This window comes from Natator depressus, chromosome 8, assembly GCF_965152275.1.
Source record: "Natator depressus isolate rNatDep1 chromosome 8, rNatDep2.hap1, whole genome shotgun sequence".
Classification (NCBI taxonomy): Eukaryota; Metazoa; Chordata; order Testudines; family Cheloniidae; genus Natator; species Natator depressus.
The window spans coordinates 100,015,177-100,027,453 of NC_134241.1; the positions used below are offsets into that span (position 1 = coordinate 100,015,177).

The 12,277-nt window shown below is 42.0% G+C and overlaps 1 long non-coding RNA gene across 1 annotated transcript in view; it reads right to left on the reverse strand.

Annotated features, from left to right (window-relative positions):
• Positions 1-11,261, reverse strand: part of LOC141992975 (uncharacterized) — a 161,934-nt gene extending 150,673 nt beyond the window's left edge. The window contains exon 1 of the long non-coding RNA XR_012640708.1: positions 11,102-11,261. This is a non-coding gene — a long non-coding RNA (uncharacterized LOC141992975). The remainder of the gene's footprint in view (positions 1-11,101) is intronic.
• Positions 11,262-12,277: the final 1,016 nt, after the last annotated feature.

Genomic DNA, 12,277 nt, shown 5'->3' on the forward strand with positions numbered 1-12,277 from the left:
CCTGCCCACCCGAGCCCCAGTGCCCTGGCGGGGGGTCCAAAGCCGAAGCTCAAGGGCTTCAGCCCCTGGTGGTGGAGTGGGGGAGGGCCTGTAACCTGATCCTCACCACCCAGGGCGACCCCATTAAAACAAGGTGGCAACCCACTTTGGGGTCACAACCCACAGTTTGAGAACCGCTGCTCTAGATCAGCGTGGTAGCTCAGGTCGTGTTGTTATTGTAATGTAAAGGAATAGGGTAGTATCCTTTAAATAGTTTGTGAGCCCTTCAGTGATGCTCAGTGCGTCATCTGTTTCAGAAGTTGTCTGTACCTAACCAGAGCAGCAGCGTGTCTATGTAGCCAGGCCTTGCATGTTGGTTATATTCAGAACACATGATTAATTGGATCCCATCCTGCCCATGTGGTTTCTTCATATTATGTTTGTTGTGCAAAGAGCCAGAGACACAATTATTATTATTATTTATATGTATTATGGTGGCTCTTAGGGACCCCAGTCATGGAGCAGGGCCTCATTGTGCTGAGTACTGTACAAACTCATAACAAAGAGTAACATAACCCAGCGCCTCCTGGGAAATTTGGGAATGACTCCCCATACAGTACTCCGGGACATCAGGAAGGCAGGGGCTAACCCCATCAGAGAGAAAGATCTCAATTTTGGGGAAAGAGTGGAGAGATGACGGGTTGCTCAGGTTTTCAAGCAGGGTGGTCACAAGCAGGAATGCAGGGGCATGACCCATGTGGCTCCCCTATAAGGGGATCTTGGCTGATAGGAGGAGGATGCTGGAGAGGGTTCTGGTAAGGAAAGGACTAAGAATCTCTATACTACAGTAATGAAGGATCATCAAGAAACTAGGCAGATCGATCTAGCACCAAGCTCAGAGTTTCATATTTAGGTAGGGAGCGGTTTAACTACAGATTAGAGCTGAGACTTTTTTTCTTCAAGTTTCAATGATATTTCCAATTTTGAAAGTTAAAAAAAAATCACTTTTTTGGGTAACATCAAACTATAGATCTGGGCACAATCTTTTACGTTTTCAAACTTCAAACCTCAAAATTTAGATACATTTGCATTTTGAAAAAAAAAAATTCTGAAATAATTTTTACTCACCAGTTCCTTTTTCTCAGTCACAGGCAGAATGAGGCAGTCTTCTCAGTGACAACTTTTGTGTTGGGATGAGGCTGCTATCACTAATTGTTATAATTAATAATATATATGAATCACACGACAGCTTAAGGACACCTGTTCACAATCAAGGGCCTGTCTGGTAGGCACAGCATAAATGCTTATTAAAAGACAGTCACTGTCATCAATGAGATTACATTTGTTGATGCAAGCAGGGGAAAGTGGAAGTAAAAAGGCAACACAAAAAGGGAAGGATTGATAGATACATCAATGGGTTTACTGCAGATTTACACTGCTGCAACTGAGATCAGAATCTGGGCCATTATTAGCAGCAGCATTACAGGTATGTCTACACTGGGTATGTCTACACTGCAATGAAACACTGGCAGCTGGCCCATATCAGCTGACTCGGGCTCTCAGGGCTCTGGCTGCCTATCTAAAAAATTGCAGTGTAGACATTCAGGCTTGGGCTGGAACCCTGGATCTGGGACCCTCCCACCTTGCGGGATCCCAGAGACTGAACATCTACACTGCACTTTTATCCCCATGAATCTGAGTCAGTTGACGAGGGCCAGCCACGGATGTTTTATGGCAGTTTAGACATACCCTAAATGCCCTAAAGAAGATCAGGGTTCCATTGTGCCTGTAGCAAAAGACAGTCCCTGCCTTGAAGAGCTTACAGTCTAAACAGACAAGAAAGAAAACATGTGGGAGAAAATGTATTATGTCCATTTCACAAATAGGCAACCAAAGCACCAAGAGATTCTGGCACCGATCCAGCAAAGTTCTTAGGCATGTGGCTAACTTTAAACACATGATTAGTCTCATTGGCTCACCCGAGGTCACACAAGACATCTGTGGGAAAGCTGGCAATTGCATCTAAATCACCTGGATCCCAGCCCAGTGCGGTAACCGTAAGATCATCCCACACCACTTCAGATGCTGAGTTTCCTTTACTTTTAATAAAGCTTGATTTATACTATATGTAGCAATGGTTTTGTTTCTTCTTATGCCTGTTCTGACATTGAGGAAAGCCATTTAAATCTCTGCAGATGAGACATGGAAACTGATTTTACTCTCACTCCGCCACATTGAATTTCACTGGGGTAATTTAAGTTAAATGAGATCAGAATTGTGCCCATCATTTAGTGTTCCACAAATGCACAAAGAATTAGAATGAAACTCCCATTTGCCTTAATGGGAGTTACCAAAGTAAATCCCTGTATGCAGAGGAGGCCCCCTGACCTTTAAATTAGGTCTTAAATTCTAGGAAGAATATGATTTATTGGTGGAAGGAGACTAAGAGAAGGAAGCGCTCTAAGGGATTCATTTTATTACAACACTGAATGCTGATATGTAAGTATCATGAAATAAATATGATCTCCAGAAGGAGTTTGACATCAAGTATGTAGGGAACCAACAGGTCTGGCTGCAGAGTTCTGAAGGTGATTGGTGAGAGACAGATATGAAATCGAAATGAAAGAAGCCAGTAGTGGCCACAAAAGCATTGGAGAAATGGGAAACACACAGAGCAGCTGGAGGAGATGGGAATAATGGATACAAAGTAGGAGGAGCTCAATGCCTTCATTTTCGTCATAGCACTGATGTTCTTATAGCCTGTGCAACTGGAGAGATCAGCTTTTTGTGATTAACGTTTGAGGCTTTGGTGTTTGATTTACAGGACTGGGAGTCAGATGACCTGGATTCTTTGCTTCTGGCTGGGCTATAGACTTCCTGAATAAATTTATGCAAGTCACTTAGGCCCAGATTTTCAAATCTGGGGGCCTCCGATTATGCACACAAATCCATATTGACCTGCCCGATTTTCACAGGCGCTAGCAACAGCAACTCCCATTGACTTCCAGGCCCACTCCTCACGGTTGGGAATTATGGCTTTAATTCTCTGTGACTCAGTTTCCTCATTGCTCACATGGGGGCGATATTACTCCCCTTTTTACCAAGGTTGGTTTTGAGGTTCCTTTCATCAATGCTTGTAAAGTGCTTAGAAATAATAAGATGGAAAGTGCGACCGAAAAGAAAAATACAACAATGTGAAGCAGCCCCAAAAGAGAATGATAAAAGCAGCTTCCATTTTGAATAATTACTCTGATTATTGCAATACTGTACTTTCCACCAAGGAACTATAATAACTGGCCCACAAGAGATCGATAGATATGCAAAGCATTATTAGTTCTTAATTATCATTATATATAACACAAAATCTATGGTCTTTGCTATTGCAGCAGTCTAAAGCCAAAATGTGGGGGCATTTATAGTTGGAACTAGAAGAAGAAAAATGATCCTTTGATTCTTTACAGGAAAAGCACAATATTATCCAGAACTAAAAAATGAAGCCAATAATAATTGGTATTTATGGAGCACATGTCATCTGACAATCTCAGAGCAGTGTAAAATGACCTTAATGGAAGCTGTGGGTGTTAAACACTTCTGAATATCAGACCATTAACTTAGATAACTAAATATGGCATTAGTTGACTAATTTGAAGCACTCACGTTGGAACATTTTGACCCAACCAAGGCTATTGATGCTCAGCCCTTTGATCTAATTGCTAGACCAAATGAATAAAGCACTTTAAATGCAGTGCTGGTTTCTTTTCAGGTTTCCTAAATAAATGGACATGTTTTTAGACGCTGCAGAGAAAACATCATGTGGAAAAAATGACATGTATTCCATCAGCTCCCTGTCCTGAGAGCCACCTGTGAAGTTGTTCATATCTGTTGTTGCAGGAAGTAGAGAAAAATTGCAAGAATTTAACCACTCCAGGAGGCTATTCTATTTGAAACCAGAGGACGTTCCCCTTTCAAGAATCTTTGTCTTTACCAAGAGTGCTCTTTTCTCACCGAGAGCCCGCGATGAGGAAATTTCACTTTGAACAGGGCCCTGTCTCTGGAAACAGAGTTTTCGTTGCATGCACACACACACAAAATCCAGCAAATTGGGTGATAATTTGCTTTCTTTAGACTCACTGCCATGAATCTTTTTCTCTGTGGCAAAGTTCAATTTAAAAGCACAATCGGCTTAATATACATGGGACACATCAGATCTAGAGGAGGTGGAAAGGCGTCAGTTTGAGAGGCTGGGTGAACGGCGTGATGTTGCTGGACTGCTGGTAATCTCCTCTATGAGGTTTGAGCCTCCATTCTTGTCCTTGGGACAGAGTGGAGGTGCAAAGGTGGCCTTTGTGCTCTGCATATCCCGGGAGCCTTCAGCGTAAGTTAGAGCAGCCTGCTGCTCTGCCTAATGCATTGCTTCCCGTGGCCCCGGGGAACAGAGAATTGGCATAGTGTCGTGCACTCTGGCCACGCCCTGATGTTGTCCCCGTGCTGGTGCTGGGAGCAGAGCGAGTGCAAAGTCTTTACACCAGCTCTACAGCACCTCATGAGCCCCCTGTGCAGGGATAGCCTCAAACGGCTGTTTCTGTCCACTTTAAAGCCCCTTTATGCTTACAGAGTGGTGGAAAAGGGCCTTAGCCTCATTGTTAATCAGCCCCCATACCTTGGGGCGTGCTGGATGGGACCGTAAATCCACGCTCAAAATCCAAAAGCCAAGAACTGCCTGGAGAGACTGGTGGTTTTGCCAATGCCAGTTCCCATTCCATAATGAGGCTTGTGTCCCTCCCACTTTTGCCATGGGATCTCAGATACCAGGGTGATGGGCCTGTGATAAGATAGGTAGACAGACTCTTTCCCTTGGACGGTGCTCCCAGCCCCCGCACTAAGGATAGGCCAAGGCTCAGAAGAACTGCGTGCGACCACACAGCCTGCACGAACGTTGGGTTGGCTCCGAAGCCGGAGGCACCGAGCAGACTTAAGCACATCTAACTCCATAACAGTGTCTCTTACAATGCTCCTTCCCTTCACGTTCTGTTCTGTGTAAGCACATTTGTTATTAATCATCCACTTGCATGTTCACACAGTGATTTTAACTCTTCAACCATATATTCCATCCTAGCAACTTAAATTAATATTTGTTGGAATAATCTATTTTAAATGATGTCTGGCCAGCGGTGTGGCCTGGCTAGCAGTGTTCTGCTCTCCCAAACGGACGTTTTTATTTGGGTTGCCCTGTGTTTTCTTCCCCTGCTCTTATTTTATATCATCCACAAAATCTTCCACTCAACTGGATATTCTCTACCAGTGCTTCTGCATTCAGTCAATGGAGGTCAAGTTCTTTCTTTCTTTTCTTGTCCTAATATCTTTGGACATGTGGCTCAATCAGACTTTTGAGGGACTTTTTATTTGCATTAATTTGAAATATTTCTGTGTAGGATATAATTGTTTTGCAGCATTTATTAATGAGGGGCCTTGATCCTGCAACAAATCCTGTCCACGGGCAGTCCCATGAACCGGCACGGTGCCCCCTTGAAGTCAATGGGGTACCTCTGTGGTACAGGGATAAGCCCATGTTCACTACATTTCAGAATTAGGGCCACATTAGCCTGATTCATCACCACAAAGATAAAGAACAGGAAGGTGATCAGGCAATTATCTGAGACAGGCCTAAATTCAAACTCCAGATCTAGACAGCCTCCAACTTCGGAAAGTTTGAAACCTGAATCAGATTTTTGCAATTCCGTCCCACCTCTGGTAAAGATTACTGAAGGGCAATCTTCATTCATTTTGAGCAGCAAATACTGCATTGAGTAGTTCCACTGATTTCTCATGTGCGTAAGAGCTACCCAGGGTGAGTAACAGTTTCAGAAACTGGCCCAAAGTCCTTTATAATTCAAGGAAAGAGGGGAAACCTCTCCTATTAAAAAGGAACTCTGACTCAGGGGTTTTGATCAACCTCAGATGGTTTGGAAAATAGCATTCTTAGTGTTGTTTATTTTCAGAACATAGACCAGATAGCAATTAATCCTGACAACATCTCCGTGAGGTACAAATGCAATTTGTTCTCACTTTACAAGACACAGAGTACATTACTCAAGCCCCTTTGAAGTCAACTTTCCATTTGCTTCTATGGCTCAGGCCCAGAGATAATAAGTGGTTTGAATAAAGATACAATGGGCGTGTGTTTCAGAGCTGGGACTAGAACTCATGACACCAGTATTCACCATACCTACTTCAGGATTTCATCTCAGTCCCCCTCACTTGCACATGCTCAGCTAACTAGCCCATACCTAGTTCTCTTAGCTGAATCTTCTCGGAAATGCAATGTCTGAATCTCTTGGAACTTCAGCACGTGGTTGGAGATCTCCCAAGAAAATCCCTCTCCTCTTACTCTTTTTCACGATATACAAGGTTTCCTTCTTCTAGCCTGATTGCCTGAAAAATCAGCCTCTCCCAGGATGCTTTGGTGTTTCCATCTTGAATCTGTACATTGAGAACCATGTAAAATGGGGGAAAAAAGGCTAATGGAATATTTTTGAACCACAAAGAGATTGAGTTTGAATTCTGGGTGAAGATTCATATTAGGTTTCCTTTTATATGAGCAGGTCTTCAACCATCTAGTTTAGAAAAATCATTGTGAAGTCCTCTGGCTCTTGACTCCCACAGGGGAAACAAAAATTAGAATATTATGACCTCCCCTTATTCCACATGCAAGTCTCCCAGAAATTTCACACATGCATCAAGGAGAGAATGTGTCCCCTTGTTAGCATATTCCAAATTTCAATCCACTCTATTAATTAGATATTCTCTGCAGCAATGGAATCTTGGAAGATACTCGCTCCCATATTTAGCTTCAGCACAGTGGCCAATCCATTAGCCCATCTCTCCTTACCCAGTTCACCCTTCATGCCCCCCTTGTACAAAGACATGGAGAGGTCTCCTATGGAGATAGGTTCAGTGTGGAATAACAAGTTTTGGCCCCTCCCAGGGGCTCTGTAAATCCTGCTTCCCCGCTGCACAATGGAAACATATCAGTACCACTGTAGGCAGGGCCTGCTATGGCAGTGGATGAGGGAGCAGATTTAGCCCTTTATTATCTGTATTCCTAAGATTCTAGCAGACATAGGAAACTGTTGCTGAATTAACCTTAACAACACAGGTAATGTGAATGTATCCACCTGATACTGTGCTCTCTGCACTGGCTTCCTATGGGATAGAGGCCAGTTCAAGCTCTCTATTAACCGACTGATAAAGCTCTCATCAGGACTGATCCCATCTCCCTGAGACATTCTCCTTCCACAACCATGACCTCTCACAATAGCTAAGATCAGACAGAACAAGGAAACAGTCAACCTACGTAGGGATGCTAATGAGTGCAAGAGACAGAACTAGGATGGGAGTTGGACCTACACTCCCGCAAGAGCTAAGGGGGACCACTCGCCTCTGTGCTTGCAGAACTAAATGCAAAACTTGTTTCTCCACTTTAGCTGTCCCGCAATCATGCCTGCACACACACACATGCGCACACGCACACACACGCGCCCCGCCAAACCCAAAACTTATAAACCAATCAAGGTATTTCTCCTGAAAACTGGGAAAGAGGAGAGAGGAAAAGAGGCAGATTCTTCTTTCTATTTTTAAATACGTGTGAGGAGCACAGATAGGACAGTGCTGAGGGAGGGAGGGATGGGGCGAGGGATCGATAAATAGACTGATCTTTGAACAGCTTTGAGACAGCTTTATTGGTAGCTGATCACACAAGGTATCAATTTCAAAATATCTGTTCTTATCCGCAAGGCCTTGTGTTTGAGATTGACCAGGGACAAACCTTTTAATGTGTCTGCTTGTCAAATTGAAGATAACCTTCAGTAGACATCTGCAGGAGGAATCTCCACTAAAATTGTTTGAGGGCAAAGAGCAAAATAGCATATTTTGGTTAAAAGCCCTTTTTGCTAACGGCTACGAAGTTAAGTCATGAGCTCAATTATTTGCTTTCACTTTTCGTTTTTCTTCGTATATGACAATGATTTTTATGACTCTCTATATAGGACACCGAAGCATAGGGTAACATCTCGCCTCAGTAGAGACCTCTTGTAATGGAGTCATTTCTTTTTCCACCACAGAGGAACTTCACTAGAACTGCAATGGAAATTTGCACATGGCTTTGCAATGAAACAATCGGAGACGTCCATTCTACTTTACGATGGGGCTATTCCTGAGGGATTCTGGGGCCAGTTCTCAAGCAATACTGAATAGACAGTTAGAAATGGGATTTTTTTAAAAAAAATGGTGGGAGGGATGGTAATTGAAAAACTAAAAAAATCCCAAACCAAAATTTGTGGGAGAGGGTTGATGAAAACATGGGCGGGGGGGGGTAATACAAAAAATCATTGTTTTGCAAACATTTCCCTTTTGTGGAAATGCCATTTTTTTCATCAAAAAAAGGTCCACTGAAAATGTCTCAATCACCTCGCTAGTACTGCGCATTTGCACCCTCCTTGTAAATCCACGAAATTGCAAGTGCTTAGCAGGTCTCAGAATCTGGATTTACAAACGGAGTTTGCTTTACCTAAATCCACTAATCCAAAAGCCTTGTTCAGTTTTTATTCAGTCCTCACTCAGGCAAAGCTCCCATTTAGGGGGAGTGAATAAGGACCCAACTGCCAGGTTCCACTGTATACAAAACAATTATTATTAAGCATGGGTGTTAGTCAGCGGTAAGCTCTCCTTTAGCACTTAAACTTCTGATGTTCCCACAAGGAAATCTATTGAGAGACTGTGCTTTGTAAATTCATTTCCCTTTGCTGGCTTATAACACAGCTGCTATATATTATCTTATACATTTGCCCACAAAGGTGCATTCTATAGGCAAGATTGATCCATTACGAGCATCCCTTTTTACTCATTCACTGCTTTTCAGTGTAATGTTTGGGGACCCTGTTCTCAGCCACTTGTACATTTCAGCACTTGAAATGCACCAAGAGGGACAAACACTTGACTAATATCTCCACCTTAATATCTCCACCCGTCTCTCTGTTTCTCTAGCTTTCTCCCCAACCCATTGTGCTGACCAATTGTGCTATCATAAAGCAGAGCATTGGGGGTTGTTTTGTGGTGGCCAAGGACCGCGCAATCACAAGCTTTATTGCATACCATCCCAACCAGTGACCCTTGTTCTTATCATGAGAGCCCATTCAAGGGGAAATTACACCAGACTTCAACTGGGGAAAGTGTCCCTCTGTTTCAAGGCTATTCAGGGCTGTGACCACAAAAGGTGAGAACTACAGAACAAGCCTCTTCTGCTTTAATTGTGAAATATTTCAAGCAACTAGTAAAAAGAAAAAAACCCAGCAAACAAAAAAAACTCCCAACAAAAAACCTATTGAGATCAGGTAGTCCCAATTCCCTGAGATAAACAAGTTCAATAATATACTGGTCAACAGAGTTAGCCTATCTTCAACAGGCTTTTGTGTTTTTAAAAAAGGACTAAAATAACCACTTGGAAATGTTAAACCAAGGCATGGCATTTTAATATGAAAATAGAGGCCTACTATATTTTTGGTTCCCTCGAACAATGATTGCCCTCAATGAGATCATTTAGACCCTGCAAATTGGTTTCTGCCAGGATTTTATGATCATAAAAACAATTCATACATATTTATGGCAAGCGGCTTTCAAGCATGGGTATTTTTTGTTTATTACCATAGTAACAGCATGGTCACGAGAAGTGCATATTTTGGCTCAGTTCCAAAACAACATTAAAAACTGACATTTTTTGTCAGTTTTTAACAGGAATCACAATGAATACCTGAATTCTATTTTCCCATTAGGTGAACTCAAGTGTTTTCTGGCAACTCTGTTTTTTCCCTCATCTACAGAAAATGTGACTTTTTTTTTATGCCAAGGACTTTTGAGACAATAGCTGTGGAGACTCCCCTCAGCTCTGTTTACAACGATATCTAATTCTGTGCTAATTTTTAATGGCCAGGATTCCCGAGAGATTTATTTGCAAATTTCAGCAACTTGAGTTCCTGCTTCATTTTCTGAAATGCAGTGCTTGGAACTGACCCAGCTAGTAGGTACTCTTGTGTCCCTCTTAAACCATTACAGCATAATATAATGGACAGTGACTAGTTATCACAAATAAAACACCCTATTGTCTAGAGAATCAGAGAACACATTTAGTCTTGGGTGAACTCGCTGAATTAGATGCACCATTGACCCAACTTAAACAAACACACACTGCATTTTAAGCCTTGAATTTCTACTTAAACCAATAGGACTGGGGCAACTTTTAACAAAAAGGGACCTTTATACATTCCATTCATGAGTAAGTAGTTTTGCAAATGGAAGTAAACAATTGACATACACTCCTGAATTATCTTATTAAGAGTCATCGCTTAAAATTCTTTGCACTCTTTCTCTCAAGGTCTTCTTAATATGTCACCATTATACTTTTCTTAATGTGTCTATAGTACTGCCATTATCTAGACCCTTTTTCTATTATGATTCTCCATATCATGATGATGGAGCCTCTTATATAAGGACATACTGGTCTACACATGCCCAGTAATGCCCAGCAAACTGTGGCCCTGATCCTGCAACAAAATGCAGGCTAATCCTTTCATCCACAAAGAGCCCCTTTGACATCAGCGGGCTACATGTGTGTACCGTTATTTGCCTCTAACTGCAGTGGGAGTCTGATTTCATCTTGTTCAGATCATGAAGAGATTATTTAAGAAGGAAGGAACTGACCTACTCTTGTCTCCGGCCTTTTCTAAAAAGAAATCTTTGCTCTTGTTTTTTAGGACCCTAGGTATGCACTCGAATGGCTAGCCCATGCTGCCGCACCTTCACGGCTCTTGTTTTTCGAGCATCTAGATCAAAGCTAGCTCGGGTATGTCTACACTGTACGTCTTACAGTGTAGATGTAGCTTTATTAGCAAACCACAAGGGTAACTTTTGTTGATCCTAATGAAAGGAAAGTAGAAGAAATCAGTACATTCTAGGTGTTGATTCTAGGTGCCTCCAGGCTTGTCTTCACTTCAGGGGTAAGTCGACGTAAGTTAAGCTATTCCAGCTATGTGAATAATGTATGGAGCTGACGTAGCTTAGGTTGACTTACCGTGGTGTCTTCACTGCGTTGCATAGATGGGAGATGCTATCTGGTTGACTTCCTTTATTCTTCTCGGGGAGCTGGAGTACTGGGGTCGACCGGAGAGCGCTCTGCCATCCATTTATTGGGTCCTCACTAGACCCGCTAAATCGATCCCCGCTGATTTTTGGTTGCCCAAGTTCAGACACCTGGTTTCCAGAAGTTCTGGGCAATCAAAACTCGTATTTGCAAGCAATGAGCGTTGTGGGTGCTTGGCATCTCTGAAATGCAGGCCCTCTATAGCTATATTTACCTCCTATGCATAGCTGTATATGCATCCCATGTTAAACATACCAAATACACTTCTATCTTAATGTAGTATAAAAGAAGCAAGTTGGAGTGCTCTTTATCTTCTTTGAAAATCCATAGATGCTATTTATTGTTTGTATTTTATACAGGCTTCTCATCTGAAGACACAGTAGATGTAAATATATTGTATGTGCCAAAGGACTATAAGCATCACAGAAAGAAAGAGAGAGAGAGAGAGATTGTTATAGGACTCACAGTGTGCTAGGTTCTTTCTAAATGGAAATGAAAATTCAGGGCCCATTGACTTCCCTTGACGTCAAAGTACATTGGATTAAAATCACAGTCTCTGCCTTGCCCACTTTACAAACAGAAATACTTTGCTATATTCCTCCAGTGTTTTATTACTGCATAAAACAGCCATTTAAAAAAACCCACTTCAATGGGTTTGATCAGAAAACACTTAAGTAACACAGAAGGAATTTGCAGATTTTTGATACTACATTATTACACTAATATCTTAATCCTTTACCAATGACATTTAAATCCCTACTGGGACCTGGATTCAAAATTACATTATTTAATGTTTATACAGTGAATAATCCAAACAATATTTAACACTAGCAAAGAAAAAGCACACACACACCCTGCATGGATTGTCTGCTTTTCCTTTTTTAGCAGTTACCCAACCAAGGGCCCTATTAAATTACCCTGATTTTTATGATCTTAAAATGAAACTCTCTGTTCCAAACAGTCTACAGAAGAAATGTTTTAGACACATATCTGTGCCATGGAGCTGAGACCCGACTTCATGTCCAAAGCCTTCCAAAGATCAAGGCTGTTTAGAAGCATTTTGGAGGTTCCCAGACAAACCTATTTACTATAGATGGGCCCAATCCT